A 16,273-nucleotide genomic window follows, 5' to 3' on the forward strand; every position below is an offset into this window, starting at 1 on the left:
GGAGAGAGAAGTAGGAGAAAATGAGGGGGAGGAGAGGAAGGCATGTGCGACCAGGAGGATTGAGCCTGGTTAGGAATAGAAGATAGAAAGGAGAGAGAGAAACAGAGAGAGAGAGAGAGAACATAAAAGTGGGAGCCAATATTGGTTTGAAGAGAAAGTTGAACACAAAGAAAGGTCGAGAGAACTACAAGACTGCTCCCAAATAACAATCTCAGCTTACGTGGAAAGGATATCATAAATTCCTTTCCCGGAGAGTGAGATCAACAACTAACTTCTCCATGGAGCCCTAAACTAATGCCTTTTGAAAATAGGAGCAAACACGCATACATAAACACTGAGTCGAACTAGAACCAAGAAGCAGATGGAGAGGACAAGACCATGCGGTAGAAGCACATAGAGACAGCTTACCTGAACAAGGAGGAGCTAAGGGCCACTAGACTAATAGCTGGGAAGCCAGCAGGGGACTTACTCAGGCCCCATTAGAATATGGGTCTCAGCCAGAAGGTCTGAGCAGTCTAAGAGACCTCAGACAGTGGAGCCAGGATGTATCCCTGGTGCACAAAAGGACTTTGCAAACATATCCCCCATGGAAGGATAACTGCCTTATTCAAGAGACAGGAGAGAAGCCCTAGTCCCTACTTCACAGGACCTCTCACATCTACATGACCCCAACTGGATGGCATTCCCATACATATGGAATTGTGGTGGGGGGAAAGGAAAGGAGGGTGTTTAGAGTGCGTGTGAGAGTGCAGAGAGGGTATGAGGGAGGGAAGGAGGAAGGGAGGGCAAGAGGGGAGGGAGTGAGGGGAGGGAGGGAGAGGGAACTGGGAACGACATGTAAAATAATAAATTAAAAAAATGCGTTGACTCCAAAATTAAAGTTCAAGAACAAGTTACTGGGGAAAAGGATTTCTATTTTTGTTTCCACAGAAAACGAAAAGATGTGCATTCCTTCCAGACTAATGTGTTTTGATCACGCCAGACCGCCTGAAACAGAGTACAAGCTGGTCCTACATTCAAAACAGCTGGACAAAACAGCCCTACAGTCTACAGCTAGGATATCTGAATCTTCTTCGAATCCTCCAAGACAGCGCCCCTTACCAGCAGGAAGTAATTTGAAAAGAACTACGTCCAAATTCCCAAATATTGTGTATAAATGTTTGTTTTCATTTAATTGGACTTTGTTATATAAAATGAAATAAAAAATTATAAATAATAAAAAAAAATTATTGCCTCCCACATCGTGTCATCACAATCCACTGATCATGGATTATCTAATGTCCTATTTTAATAATCAACTATCAACATAATCAGAGGATGAAATGGTCTGCCATACTCCACACAATTGACTCTCTGTTGACTCCCACATGATTGTGGGAAACTCCCAGGTTCATCAGTTATTTAATCGCAGAGCAGAGTAGTAACATGTTTAATTGCTATACTGTCATTGTGTATGCGGGGTTTTTCGAAGATATCACATATTTAACGTTGGGCGGCTGCCTCAAAAGAGATGGACTGAAATCCAATAATCACAAAGTCTACTCTAACAAAGAGATTATCACCTTCCTGAAGGAAGTCATCAATGGCAAATTCACCTTTTGATGAATAATTGTGTCTTATTTGTCTTTTGTTCCATAGTTTGACTTCTTAGGAGCTAGAGTATTCATAAACAGAAGACTTTGAACTGTTTCACCACAGACTACGTTCTCTGATGACTGGGTAATCTTGATTTTGGTAACCAGTAAAAGCTGTATTCACACCTCCAGAGGTGTGGCTATGACTTGTTTAGGCAAATCAAATGTTGTCATTAAAAGGTTTAGGAGATAGTTACTTTGGGAGACTGTAATGTCCCATAATAACACGTTCTCGATGCTGCTCTCTGGTCCTTGGCCCATGATACCAGGATACAGAATGCCACAGGGTTGCCAGGCAACATTTATGAACCAACATTCTGTCACATTCTAGTAGCCCTCCCACATGCTTAAAGGAGTATACCCACCGATGAGCTAACCTTACAGCTTCACTGAGTTTCTCACAAAAACAAAGCAGGGCTCCTTCATTTGAGTTCTACATATTTACCAGTCTCTCAAGCTACAACTTGCCTATAGTGATATAAGCATGAAAACGAAAGCATCATTGTGCCAATGAAGTACAATGATGAGTATTTTAAACCTGTTTTCTATGCTTAAGTTTTTTAATTTCTAGAACTGAAACAATACAATTAATTGCCTCTAAAGTAATCCTTTTCCCTTCACTGAAAATAAAATTAACTCCTCTGCATCCTCTTACCTTTAGAGGAGCTTGATCCCATGGTTTCTCAGAGTGGTTTAGATTTGCATTAGGCTGATGATTAAGGATTTTGAGCAGTGTCTAATGTTTCTTTCAGTCTATTTGGATTCCTCAGTTGACTGTTCTCTGTTAAGTCCTGTACCCTGCTTTCTAATATGGTTATTTAGAGTTATTTATTGTTGATGGTGTGTCATGTTAACAGCCCGACAGTGTTCATTAGATGAGATTCCCTAATCAGGAGATTATTCTGTTATTCCATTAATAAAATCGGGGGTCACTATGTCCTTCATGGGTCAGTTCTGGTGCAACCTCTCAGAAACTGATGATGCGCAACAGTACAGTTTTATTTTTTTTTTAAATCGTGTAATCATTCGATTGTTAAAAATCTACTATTGCATAATCAGTAATCACCGTATAAGGCTGAGTATCCCATTCTCTGGCCACTGCTTCTGGTACCAATCTCCTGCTGTGTCAGTGCCACAGCAGCCAAATGACGGATGGCACCATCATTACTTACGCAATCAAATAAGTTAATAATTGGATAGTCCTCCATATTTAACTTTCAAATGATGGAACCAAACTCCAGTGATTGTCAAGGAAGTAGTACTTAGATAATTCAATAATGCCACGTGATTAACTCCCATGGAGTTTTGGCCCGAGTCCTGTCAAGAAGAACAACATATTCATCGATTTTAATAATTAATATATAATGAAAAATGACTGAAAAATTACATGGTGGTGCATAATTAAATCCCACATGGAGTAGTCAAACTGATCTCTTACTGGAATCATGATGTTTTTAAAATATTAAATAGAAAATTAATTAGTGGGCCTTTTATATTAACACTGATGAGATGGCACCAAAGTCCTAAACCTATCGCTGATGTAAAGATCTATTTACATAGCTATATGATGAAGTAATGAGATGATATTACATCATCAACTACCAAAATCTGACTCCAAACGGGACTAATGTAACATAACGTTACCTGTATTTGAAATACGTAAATAAAATGATGAATTATTACTTAATTTCCTAGCTTAACAGTTAAAGAAGTAAGTGTAGTATTAGATGACGTAATGGTCTGGTACAACGATCTCCCCAAAGGAGGCTCAAAACCCCAGTGATCACTGAATAGGTAATGACAGATTTTCATAATTAACTGAACAAAAATTAAACAAGTGGATGGTGTTTTATGCGTGAAGCCTAAATGGTTGCTCAATACTGAAGAGACATTGAGTACTTAATCAGAGATTTGAACAAAAAATGAATGAATAAAGAGATAGTTTCTCATAATTCACCCCTAGAGAGATAAAAAAATGATATCAACATTGATTTCAATAAAGAAATTAGAAAGAAATAATGAAAGAAAGAAAGAATGAAAGAATTCAAAAGATACAATTTAACACCAACAAGGTGGATACAGACTCCACTCTCCCTGGAGTAGAAAAAGACAGATTTGAATAATGAAATAATCAGATAGTTAGATGTTCTGTCACACTTGAGTCACACGAGGTGGCGCCAATCTTCAGGGATCACAGATTATATAATGAAAGAATTTAATAATTACATCTTTAAATATGTAAGCCGTTGACATTTTTTAGTATCATCAATTCCTGGGCAGACTTGCGAGGTATGAAACTGTATGCTGTCATCACACATTTTTAACATGCCATCAGTTAATCGTCAGATAATCATACTGTCTTGCCTGATGAATTCTGTTGGCCTGACCTCATCACAAGCGCCTGAATGTTTGTTGTGGTTCGGCAGGACATTTGATAGTGGGCCCAATCCTGGCGTAGCAGTAGTAGCCAGAATGTTGATAACAGCTGAAAAGATGGCTGCAGCAGGGGCATCAATAGCATAGATGAGAGAGAGATGGTTTTCTGTCTTGTGAGTCGTCATCCTTATGCCAGGTCTCAGTGATGATACCGACCTCCTAGTGCCACTCCTTCTTCTCATGGTAGATCACAACCAATGTGAAGATGTAGAGGAAGAACAGGTAGTCAACAGCCAGACCACCGTTCGGGCCTTGGTGAAGTCCTTGTACTTCTCAGAGGGCACCGTGCAACCTTCAGGACTCAATCAGCCAGCATCCCTCTTACTCTGGAAGATGCATAGATCATTCAGCAAATGCTATGCCCATGTCTACAACTTTCCTAACCTTGTCCCTGACAGATTTTTGCACCCTAACCGTAATCGGTGATGGCAGTGTCTGTCGTTTACATAATTTAAAGAATGAAATAAGTCACTAATAGCTAACTGTCACAATAAATAGTGGATGTAGCATTCTACTGACAGGGAAGCATGGCCAGACTCCTGTCATGAAGGATGTCATCATCATCAATTGAGTCAATGAATCATACAATGTGAAGATATTGCACATTATCTCCACAAGTAGGAGCTTTACAGGTCTCTTCATGGAATGGGGGATTGTTGTTTACATAACTATACAAATATTTACATTACCTTGAGGATTAACACAGATTGTCAATTTACATCCATTAATTATGTAATTAGATGATCCGTGGCACCAGATTCCAGGTGTCATGGACGATATAATCATTGTTTTATACAATTAAATAATCAAATAATGAGTTCATGTAACATCATCCACTTCCCTAAGGTGGCTCCAAAACAGGCTCATGAACTATGCAGTCATGATTATTTTAAATATATAAACTACATAATTGATGATAAGATGGTCTATAATAATTGCCTCCCACACCGCATCACAACAATCTAATGATCATGGATTATCTAATGTCCTATTTTAATATTCAAATAACAAAATAATCAGAGGAAGAAATGGTCTGCCATACTCCACACAATTGACTCTCAGTTGACTCCCACATGATTGTGGGAAACTCCCAGGTTCATCCCTTGTATAATCGCAGAGCAGAGTAGTAACATGTTTAAATGCTGAACTGTCATTGTGTATGCAGGGTTTTTAGAAGATATCACATATTTAATGTTGGGCGGCTGCCTCAAAAGAGATGGACTGAAATCCATTAATCACAAAGTCTACTCTAACAAATGGATTATCACCTTCCTGAAGGAAGTCAACAATGGCAAACTCACCTTTTGATGAATAATTGTGAGTCTTATTATCTTTTGTTCCATAGTTTTACTTCTTAGGAGAGAGAGTATTCATAAACAGAAGACTTTGAACTGTTTCTCCACAGACTACGTTCTCTGATGATTAGGTAATCTTGAATTTGGTAATGAGTAAAAGCTGTAGGCACACTCCCAGAGGTGTGGCTATGATTTTCTAGGCGAATCAAATGATGTCATTAAAAGTTTTAGGAGATACTTACCTTGGGAGACTGTAATGTCCCATTATAACACTTTCTCGAAGCTGGTCTCTGGTCCTTGGCCCATGATACCAGGATTCAGAATGCAATCAGGGTTGCCAGGCAACATTTATGAACCAACATTCTGTCACATTCTAGTGCCCCTCCCACATGCTAAAAGGAGTATACCCACCGATGATCTAACCTTAGAGCCTCACTGAGTTTCTAACAAAAACAAAGCAGGGCTCTTTCTTTTGAGTTCTACATATTTACAGTCTCTCAAGCTACAACTTGCCTATAGTGACATAATTATGAAAACAAAAGCATCATTGTGCCATTCAAGTACAATGATGAGTATTTTAAACCTGTTTTCTATGCTTCAATTTTCTAATTTCTAGAACGGGAACTATACAATTAATCGCCTGTACCATTATCCCTTTTCCTTTATTGAAAAGAAAATAACCTACTCTTCATCATCTTACCTTTAGAGGAGCTTGTTCCCATGGTATCTCAGAGTTGTTTAGATTTGCATTAGGCTGATGATTAAGGATTTTGAGCAGTGTCTTATGTTTCTTTCAGTCATTTTGGATTCCTCAATTGACTGTTCTCTATTAAGTCCTGTACCCCGTTTTCTAATATGGTTATTTAGAATTATTTATTGTTGGTGGTGTGTCAAGTTATCAGCCAGACAGAGTTCATTAGATGAGATTCCCTGATCAGGAGTTTTTAAAATCGGTGGTCACTGTGTACTTCAAGGGTCAGTTCTGTTGCAACCTGTCAGAAACTGATGATGCCAAACATTAGTTTTTTTTAAAAATCGTGTAAACATTCGATTGTTTAAAATCTACTATTTCGTAATCAGTAATCCCTGTATAAGGCAGTGTTCCTCCATTCTCTGGGCCCTGCTTCTGGTATCGATCTCCTGCTGTGTCAATCCCACAGCAGCCAAATGACGGATGACACCATCATACTTATGCAATCAAATAAGTTAATAATTGGATAGTTCTCCATATTTAACTTTCAAACGATGGAACCAAACTTCAGTGATTGTCAAGGAAGTACTACTTAGATAATTAAATATTGCCATGTGATTAACTCCCATGGAGGAATGGCCCGACTCCAGTCAAGAAGAACAACATCTTCATCGATTTAAATAATTAATATACAATGAAAAATAATTGAAAAATGACATGGTGGTGCATACTTAAATCCCACGTGGAGTAATCAGACTGATCTCTTCCTGGAATAGTGATGTTTTTAAAAAATTAAATTGATAATTAATTAGTGGGCCTTTTATAATAACACTGATGAGAAGGCACCAAAGTCCTAAACCTATCGCTGATGTAAAGATCTATTTAAATAGCTAAATGATGAAGTAATTAGATGATATTCCATTATCAACTCCCAAAATCTGACTCCAAAAGGGACTTATGGTCCATAACATTACCTGTAATTTAAACACGTAAATTAAATGATGAGTTATTACTTAATTTATAGTTTACCAGTTAAAGAAGTAAGTGTAGTATTAGATGATGTGATTGTCTGTTAAATGGTCTCCCCAAAGTAGGCTCAAAAATCCAGTGATTAGTGAATACATAATGATGTATTCATGATGAAATGAATAAACCTTTAGCAAGTGGATGGTGTTTTATGCATGAAGCCTAAATGATTGCTCAATCCTGAAGAGACATTGAGTTCTTAATCATAGATTTAAAAAAAAAATGAATGAATACAGAGATAATTTCTCATAGTTCACAATGAGAGAGATAACAAAATGTTATGAACTTTGATTTAAATAAAGAAATGAAGACAGACAGAAAGAAAGAATTCACAAGGTACATTTTAACACCAACAAGGTGGATCCAGACTCCACTCTTCCTGGAGTAGAAAAAGACAGATTTGAATAATGAAATAATCAGATAAGTTAGATCGTCTGTCACAGTTGAGTCACACAAGGTGGCGCCAAACTTCAGGGATCACAGATTATGAAATGAAAGAATTTAATAATTACATATTTAAATATGTAAGCTGTTGATCATTTTTTATCATCAATTCCTGGGCAGACTTGCCAGTTATGAAACTGTATTCTTTCATCACGCATTTTTAACATGCCATCAGATAATCGTCAGATAATCATACTGTCTTGCCTGATGAATTCTGTTGGCCTGACCTCATCACAAGCACCTGAATCTCTGTTATGGTGTGGCAGGACGTGAGATAGTGGGCCCAATCCTGTCATAGCAGTAGTAGCCAAAATGTTGATAACAGCTGAAAAGATGGCTGCAGCAGGGGCATCAATAGCATAGCTGATAGAGTGATGTTCTTCCGTGTTCTTTGTCTTCATCCTTTTGCCAGGTGTCGGTGATGGTGCCGACTTCCTAGTGCCACTCCTTCTTCTCATGGTAGATCACAACTGATGTGAAGATGTGGAGGAAGAGCAGGTAGTCAACACCCAGACCACCATGCCAGCCTTGGTGAAGTCCTTGTACTTCTCGGAGGGCACCGTGCAACCTCCTGGACTCAATAACCCAGCATCCCTCGTACTCTGGAAGATGCATACATCATTCAGAAAATGCTCTGCTCATGTCTACAACTTTCCTAACCTTGTCCCTGATGGATTTTTGCACCCTATTCGTAATCGGTGATGGCACTGTCTGTCATTTCCATAATTAAAAGAATTAAATAAGTCAGTAATAGCTAACTGTCACAATAAATTGGGGATGTAGCATTATACTGGCAGGGACGCATGGCCAGACTCCAGTCATGAAGGATGTCATCATCATCAATTGAGTCAATGAATCATAAAATGTGAAGATATTGCAAATTATCTCCACAAGAGGGAGCCTTACAGGTCTCTTCATGGAATGGAAGATTGTTGTTTACATAACTATACAAATATTTATATTATCTTGGGGATTAACACAGATTGTCAATTTAAATTCGTTTATTATGTAATTAGATGATCTGTGGCAACAGATTCCAGGTGTCAAGGAGGATATAATCATTGTTTTATGTAATTAAATAATCAAATAATGAGTTCATGTAACATCATCCACTTCCCTAAGGTGGCTCCAAACCAGGGTCATGAAGGATGCTGTCGTGATTAATTTAAATATTTTGACTACAAAATTGATATTTAGATGGTTCATAATAATCGCTTCCCACATGGTGGAATCCACTGATCATGGATTATCTAATGGCCTATTTTAATAATCAAATTACAACATAATCAAATGATGAAATGGTCTGCCTTACTCGACACAATTTACTCTCACTGACTCCCACATGATTGTCGGAAACTCCCTGGTCCATCCCTTATTTAGTCTCAGAACAGAGTAGTAAAATGTTTAAATGCTGAAATGTCATTGTGTATGCAGGGTTTTAGAAGATACCACACATTTTTTTGTTGATCGGCTGCCTCAAAAGAGATGGACACAGTACTCTTTCTTTTGAGTAGCTCCTCAGTGACCCAAAAGCCTTTGGTTATGGAATATTTCAGTTTCTTAATACGTTGGAGACTTTGATGGTACTTATGAGTTCCTACTATTAGACTGATCCAAAATCATCCTTTTCTATTCAATAGCACCAAGAGTGCCTTTGATAACCATGCAATATCATGTTCTATCTCTCTCCTGGGGTCTCTGAGGCTGTTCTTAAACCCTCTGCTAGTTTTTTACTTGCTTGTCCTTTATGTCTCATTCCCCTAGGCTGACGGCAAATTGTGGGGACAAGGAGTATGTCTTAGTTCCTCTGGATTCTCAATGCTCCAAAGAGATGTACAGAAGGTCAGAAGGTGCTTGGTCAATACCAACTGCTGTGGTGCTAACAACTCATAGGCTATGACCCTCTGAGAGTCAAATGACCGTTTTATAGGGGTCACATGTCAGATACCCCGCACAGCAGATATTTACATAAAGATTCACAACAGTAGCAAATTGAGAGTTATGAAGTAGCAGCCAAGATAATTTTTTGGCTGGGTCAAAGGTGAAGAACTGTATTGAGTGGTCGTAGCATCTGAAGGTTGAGAGCCACTGCTGTGAAAGATGATACAAGCACACAGGATATTTATGGGGCTTAAATAAGCAAATAGAGACTGAGTTTCAGTAGACAGACAGCCCAGCACTTTTCTTCCCCTTAGCTGAAAAGAGGTCTGGATGAAAATGGTGTGATCTGTCAGTTCACCAGTTCCCAAGGCTTCTGGCAAGTACTTCTTATATAAAGAGTCCTTACAGCAGCTGAGCATGTTCTCACAGAGAGAATGCGAGAATGACAGCATTCATTTTACCATGTGAACAAGGTGATCCCAATTTGCCACATTAGTAGAAAAATGAAGCTGGAGGAAGCTACCAAGGAAACAGTGTTAGGAGAGTGGAACCTAAAAATGGGGTTTTTCTCTCTTGGGGAACCAGGGACACATTGTGAGGGTAACATACACACACTTTCCATACAGCATTTCACCGACTACCTGAAATACTCTTGCCTTTCCTGTTCCGGGTCACTGAAGGAAGTCTATAGCATACAGGAGTTGATGGGCTATTAGCTGCATCTGAGGGTCAGTCCCTCTTCACAGAAACTACTGCAGGGCTTAGTGGAGAGGAATGAGGACGAGAGGCACATGGGCCTTATAGGCACGAGGAAGGACACATGTAACTGTATAAAAGAGCAGTCCACAGAGGAGAAAGTGTGAATGTTTCTGGAAAACAGCTGGCTTTACTGCTCATGTCTCAACTACATAAAGAGGGGAACAAGGAAGACAACTTTGACTAAAGATATTCTAAAGGCAGAGCAGGGTGGAGGCTTCCTCCAAGAACTGTTCTTTGTTCAGGCGCTATGGCACATTCAGCACAGACGTTAATTAACACAGAGCATACTGCTGCCTACACTGCCTACGTAATTACACCTGGAGTCTAATTAGGTCAGTCTCCACTACCCCTGGTCTAAATCAGCCACGCTACACATCTCTCAAAGTGTGGCTAGCACCTGTATTAGGGCAGTGACATGTGTGACTTCTAACACAGGAGAACCACCACCAACCTCAATAGGGTTCCTCCACGTGATTTGCATGCAGAAAGGGAAACCGTGGGAGGGAGTGGCTCTTCCTGGGCTCCTCTGGATTGTTTCCTGGTGTTCCAGAGTCCAAAGCCACATGCCAGGTGGAGGAGGTCTTCACTGGCAACCCTTTCAAGCAATTATTCACTTATTTGGGTTTCTGATTTTAATAAGGCTATATGATGTTAACATTAGTAACCGAGTTGATCAGATTTGGGGGCAACTAAACTTGTTTTCTTGAGCTAAGAGATGACTCAGCAAGGAGGGACCCTTGCTGCCAAGCCTTCCATTGTGCGTTTGATTCCCCAGACTCATAGGATGGAAGGAGAGACCACATTCCTGCAAGTTGTCCTCTGACTGCCACATGATACATATGTCTCCAACCGCATAAATAAATAAAAGAAACATAAGATTAAAAAATGCTTTGCTTAACTCTTCTAGAATTTTTCAAGCTTTCTAAAATGAGAAAGTATCCAACACTAGTAACAAGACAAGAGCAAGAATGAAAGTTGGTAATAAACTCCTCAGGAAATGGTGTGATAGCTATGTGATATAATATGTCACCAACGTCATCCTCATTGTCATCATCATCATTGTCATAGGTGCTGGGGACAGAACCAAGGGCCTTGTACATCCCAGGCAAGGGTTTTAATCACTGAACTACATCCCCAATCCATAATATCTTATTTTAGGATTTTATATCAGAAACATAATATATACAATATATGTGATTTATATGAATATATGTGTATTAGCTAGAGTATAGCTAAAGCTTTCATTTATCCAGGAAAACAGAACAAATGTAACAAATGATGCTATAAAGAACAAGAATGCTAGACTCAGGAACATGGGTTTCAGTAACACATGAAATGAGTTGTAACCAGTAACATTTAACCATAACTTCCAACTCTCTTCTGTCTCTGTACACTGTTTGCCAGTGTCACAACAGATCCCCCTGAGGTCTATCTGTCACTTAGCTGGGTACACCATTATTATCAGGTGAAAGAGACAAAAGGACACATGCTTCCCAATATGTGGATCACATGGTTTCACAAGAACTGATATTTCTACTTGACCAACTCTGGAGGGAGAGGGAGAGTGGAACAGAGGAGTAGACCTTATTCGCTGCAAGGCCCAGGCCCACTGCTACAGTCAATTCTGCTACCCAACTTCGGGGCCCAGCCAAAGCGATCAGAAGCAGGCAGACTATTGCCAAGTCTGCACTCTGCCCACAGCAACTGTCAACTAATGATAGATTAGAAGAATCAGATTGCTCTATCAAAACATTTATCTCAAATCTTGATTAGTAAGCCTATTGAATTATGATTAGTTCACAAGGGTGCAGCTGACAGATAAGATACTTTATCTGACAATGTGTTCTAGCTGCTCTGCCCAAAGCCAAAAATACCCTGAAACAAACAAAAAGGAACAAAAAAAAAAAAAAAAAAAAAAAAAAAAAAACAAAATATGAACTAGCAAAATAAGAGTACCCAAAACAGCACACTGAGGAGGAGGAGGAGGCTACATAAATTTCTTTGTTTATTAAAGAGTTTGCATGTGAGAAGCCAGCTTTCCTATAAAAAGTGAGGAAGAGACTTAGAGAAATATATGGTAAACAATATGCTGTAACTAGGAGCCCACTAGGGCTCTCCCACCTTTTCAGTCACAAATGGGAACTTGAGATTGTTGCAGGGGGAGCTCTGCCTGGCTTTGGTGACATCTTAGCTACAAAGGCAGGACTTTCTTATTGGTGCTGCCCAGTACCCTGGCCTGTGGGATGATGGTATCTGTGCAAAGTCTACAGAGAGAAAAAGCATGGGGGAGGGAGTGAGGTTGTTCAGTCAGGCATTAAAACTAGTTACTGATGTTTTTTTTTTTTTTTTTTTTTTTAAAGCTATAGACTAAACAGGCTAGGCACATCCCCAGCCTCCACTGAAAAGGGTCCACAGGGGTTAAGAACACCACTGGCCTGTTCTTCCAGAGAACCTGAGTCTGGTTCCTAACACCCGCTTGGTGGCTCACAAACATCTATAACTCAGTTCCAAGGGATGTGACACTTTCTTCTGGACTCCAAGAGCACCATGCATGCATGCACCATGGTGCAGATATATGTGTAGGCAAACACTTACATACATAAACTAAAAACACATAAATCTTTTTAAAACCTTCTTTGTCTATATGAAATAAACATTCCATGAGATACAAGCTTATATTCTGAGTTCATACACACTCTGAAAAATTAAAATAGTATTACTTATTCCTTTATCACCCCCCTTGCCTATATACACTTAGGTCTCTTTCAGTCCCCTGAATTCAGCTGCTACAGGGGGCTAAAGTGGCATAGTCTAAGGATGCCAGGCACTCACACTCCTATGGCACTTTGGATGGTATGGCCATCTTACCCTGACCTTATGATTTTACACAAAGCCTAATGCCCTATAATCGTGTTTCTCTTTAGCTGATATTAACCTTGCAGTGACTTCTCTCCTCCGTCTCTTGGACACTCATAACTATACTGTGCTAATCAATTGCACTCTGCAGATGGGGTCAAGGAAACTTACTTCCTCCTTTGATAGCCTCCAATGTTTCTACTCTTGGGGATAAAAGTGCTTTAAATTGTGTTATATTCTAGGAAAACCAATGTATGATTACTGCAAAGATCTGTATTGATTGTCCTGTTGCATTGCAAAAAGGCTGAAGAAAAATGGCAGGACACATTTCCTTTCGATTCCTACTCCACAGAGTTTGTTGCAAATGTTTGGGCAGGAAAAAAAAATGGTGGAACTTCATTTAATGACCTGAAGTTCTCATCATTCAATCCTCTTTTTTCTTTCTCTCCTCTGCAAAGCACTCATTACTCACCTCAGGCCTTTAGTCTCCAACACTGGTCTGCAGCAGAAGCTCCAGGAGAGTTCACAGAGCAGAAGAAAGGAGGCTTCAGACAGGGAGGCTCTGCCAACAGCTGCAGGGTGCCTTCCCTAATAGCTACCATGCTCTTCTTCCTCCCTCCTAGAATCCAGCCTTTGTGGTACAGCAGCTCTGTACCCAGCTGCAGACTCTTCCTGGAGTTAGCAGCTGGAACCAGGGTGAGTGGTAGCGAATGGAGTGATTTGGTGGGCGGGGACTTCTGGGGGAAGTGCCTTGAAGTATATAGATGGTGACTGACTAGTGTCATAAGCATTTCCCATTTCCTTCCTTTTCTTCCTCCCTACAAGGCAGATGAGACTCTGGCCAGGGAAACAGCAGTTCTATGGTCAGGAGGTGCTGAAGCTAAAAAAAAAAAAAAAACATGTCCACACCAGTGCAGAGCCCAGTCCGAGAGAGCAGAAAGATTGCCTTACTTTTTGTGTATTCCTTTCTTACAAAAAGAAAAAAAAATCGCTGTTGTATGGTCCTCATCACTATACCAACTAATGAGATTCCTGGGCCACCCAATTCTCCAAGTTGTCTATGAGCGGCACTCAGTTGTTTCTGCAAGCACTAGCGTGGGAGTCACCTCAGTGCCAATAGGACTCTAAGTTTCTTTGGAGGAATTCTTCCCCCAGGAGAGTCTGAGTGGAGCTGCCCTCACAGCTCAGAACAGACACAAGTTCTAGGATTAGGCCCACCAGCCTTCAATTCAGGCTTCAAGGCCATTTGGGTGGTTCTGGAGTTGTAGCTATTATATGTTGCTAATGCCAAAGTGGGTCATCGCAAAGCCTGTCCCTTATAGGTGCAACAGCCTTCACTGTCCAGGTCCTTAGATGATGACTCACTGAAAATGTACAAATGTACTGGCTCCTTAGCTTCAGTGTTCTATAAGCTGTAACTTAATCGAGGGGGGATATGAAATGAAGAGAAAATGAATTTCAGTAATAATAAGCACTCATCTTCAGTGATTTCTATGTGGCAGGTATTTGCCCCAACTTTGTATATATAAACTGATGTAATACAATAGCTTAGAAGGTTAAGTGCCATCACCAATCCCTCCTTTGGATGGGGAAACTGAGGCAGAGAAGCTAGGTAGTTTGCACAATACAATCTAGTTTGAAAATGGAGGAATCAGGACCAACTCTAAAATGACTAGGGACAAACCTTTATACTTCCACATTGCTTGTGGCCATGCAACTGGCTACAGGTATCTAGGAATATATTTTAGTGATATGGCAATTCCACAGAAAGACTCTAAATGGGTAAAGCTCAGATTTTCACGGCAGTATTCTTCATATTATCAAAATGAAACAGAACTACCTAACTTTTCAATAATGAGGAATAAGAAAAAATGGGTATATTTACTTAGTAAATTATTCAGTAACTAAAATGCATAATTAATGCACCATCAAATACTATGTGAAACATGTTGTCATTATATATAAAAGCTGAACACAAAATCATATGCATTCAACAGTCATCTCTAGGTTAAGTCATATATATTCACATAGCAGAGGCTGGAAAGTAACTTTCAAAACAAAAATAGCTATGTGGGATGTGGAATGTGAATGAGTCCTGTGCCTCCCATTTGTCCGTTATTTTCAAAATTTCAAAGGGTGGAAAATATGCTCTTAAGAAGAGAAATGGACACTGCTGAGGATGCTCTGGACAAAGGCTGGGAGAGCCTGCTGCTTGCCCTTCAGTACAGATGAGCTGAGGGCTGGAAGGAGGAGGGGCTTGGAACTCCTGGCTTTTTATCCAGACAAGGTAAATGAAGTTTGGCCAGTCAGGAGAGTAAATAAGATTAGTTATGGGCTCCAGGTCATCCACTCACGAAGGTCAGAGAGTGTGAGATTATTATCCCTGGTAGAAGAACAGCAAAATAGCAATATGTAATAAATTAATGAAAAAGGTAGAAGATTATATGAACGAAAGCCCTAATCACTTTAGAGATTTCACTCAACTGCTCTGCTGGCTATCAGTCAAACTCACAAAACAAATACGCTTGTTCTCCTAAGTAATTCCAGGAGCTCTCCCCTTCTTGCTTCAAAGACATCCAATCTAAGGAAAGTCATGAGTAAAGTTACCCCGGCTTGCTGTTCCGCCACATGCAAACCCCCTGAAGCACTGGGGTGCACACTGTTCCAATGTATATACTCAGGATGCAGATGGCTCATTGAAGATGCATAATTGCCAGCCTGTTTGGCCTTTGATTCCAAATAAACCATCATTCCATACCCATTCAGAAACACCGAATTCACCAATGTGCAAACTGCATATTTTATTAAATAAACACAAACTCGGAGATAATGACATACATTTGTTTTCATCACAAGTCCTACTGCAGCATTTCTCTAAGGCTTCCGGTATTAGCATTGCTTGCCGCATTTCAAATGCCTTTGAACTTTCTGAAAAGCTACATCTGTTAGCTCCTGTGTATACAGCAGAAAGTTACCAGGTGAATTAAGTTTTAATATAAACTGCTTTGTTCACTATTAAGATTGATGTTGGATACACTGTACTGCAAGTTGCAAACTGCAATTACAATTCCTTGCAATTATCTTTGGTTGTTAATAGCACAAGATAGCATGTCACTTTCTACCAAGCGCATTATTTATCATTTGTGGTTTTTTTTCTTCCCCTGAACTCTTGTGGTATTCCGAATGTATAATCTTGTTGTATTTATTTCCCAGTGGCCCAACAAAATGCACAGTAAGTGCTGACTAGAACA

Source organism: Phodopus roborovskii, unplaced genomic scaffold (assembly GCF_943737965.1).
Source record: "Phodopus roborovskii unplaced genomic scaffold, PHOROB, whole genome shotgun sequence".
NCBI classification, from domain to species: domain Eukaryota; kingdom Metazoa; phylum Chordata; class Mammalia; order Rodentia; family Cricetidae; genus Phodopus; species Phodopus roborovskii.